General features: G+C 70.7%; 1 protein-coding gene across 3 annotated transcripts in view; it reads left to right on the top strand.

Moving 5' to 3' along the window:
• Positions 1–410: 410 nt before the first annotated feature.
• PEG3 (paternally expressed 3) overlaps positions 411–1,099 on the top strand; it is a 32,742-nt gene continuing 32,053 nt past the window's right edge. For all 3 annotated transcript variants that reach the window (XM_034986075.1, XM_034986076.1, XM_034986077.1), the window contains exon 1: positions 411–559. The gene's annotated coding sequence lies outside the window, so the exon portion shown is untranslated. The remainder of the gene's footprint in view (positions 560–1,099) is intronic.

Genomic DNA, 1,099 nt, shown 5'->3' with positions numbered 1-1,099 from the left:
CGTTTGTCTTTACACTTCAACGTACACGGTTTTGCCCGCTGGATTTTCACTTTTTGGACAAACGTCCGTTATTTTTCTTTTCCTTCGTTGGCTTTGTGTTTGGGTGTCATTAGTTGGCCCTTCTCCGAGTCACCCCCTTTCTCTGTGTGGGGGTCACACCCCCCCGCCCACCGCCCCCTCCGCCTTGACCAGACCCCTCTCAGGGGCCCCTAGTGTCGGCTCAGTTGACGTCAGCCTCCAGCCTTCGCGCCAAGCCGTCGGCATGGCAACCGCAGCCTGATTGGCAGGGCTCGGAGGCGTGGCGAGGGGCCCGGGTGGGAAGCTCGGCTGCTGATTGGCCTGCGCTGGAGCCCCGCCTCTGCGGAGAGCCTGACAAGGAGTCGCGCGCCCAGGCCCGGTGCAGACGCGGGGAGCTGCAGGAGGACGAGGTCGGGGCCGAGGGACGCGCCTGTCGACCCTGGGCTGCTGGCGGCGCCGGGCGCCAGGGGCCCTGTGGGCGAGCTAGGCTGTGCACGCGGGCCGCGCCTTGGTCAGGCCCGAGGCGGTGTGGTGAGGGGAGGTGAGTTGGGCTGGTGCCCTCCCTGCACGTCCACATCAGGCCGGTGTCAGGATGCAGCGTGAGGCGGCACGGCGGTCACACGCCGCAGTCCGCAGTCCGAGGGACCCTGGTCGGCTGGGGAAGGGGGCGGCCGGTGGACGTCGCCTGGCAGCGTCCTCCCGCAGCGGGTCCGGGACGCGGGTTGCCGCGCTTGCCGCAGGCGCCATCTTGTGTGGCCCGCCGGGGTCCCGGGGACGGGCCGTCCCTTTGAGGTGGCCGCGGAGCTGGGGGACGGCCGCGCCATCTTGCGCGGGGCACGGGCGGGTTGCCCGCGGACTCCTGTCACGCGAGCCAGCGGGGTCGGCGCCGGGGAAGTGGCGGGCTGGCAGGTTTCGGGGCTGGGTCTGGGGGCTGCAGACCACTGCGTCCATCCCACGGTGTCCCTGACAGGCTGGGTCCGTCGGGCCGTCCCTCATCCCTGCCAGCCCTTGGGGGCGGGGCCTGTTTTGCCGCAGTGGCGGCGGGAGGGGCTACGGGCCGCAAGGGGCGGGCCAAGGGTTC

This window comes from Mirounga leonina, unplaced genomic scaffold, assembly GCF_011800145.1.
Source record: "Mirounga leonina isolate KUSES-001 unplaced genomic scaffold, KU_Mleo_1.0 Mir_376, whole genome shotgun sequence".
Classification (NCBI taxonomy): domain Eukaryota; kingdom Metazoa; phylum Chordata; class Mammalia; order Carnivora; family Phocidae; genus Mirounga; species Mirounga leonina.
The sequence above is the reverse complement of the archived record's forward strand: the minus strand, read 5'-3'. Positions and strand labels throughout refer to the sequence as shown.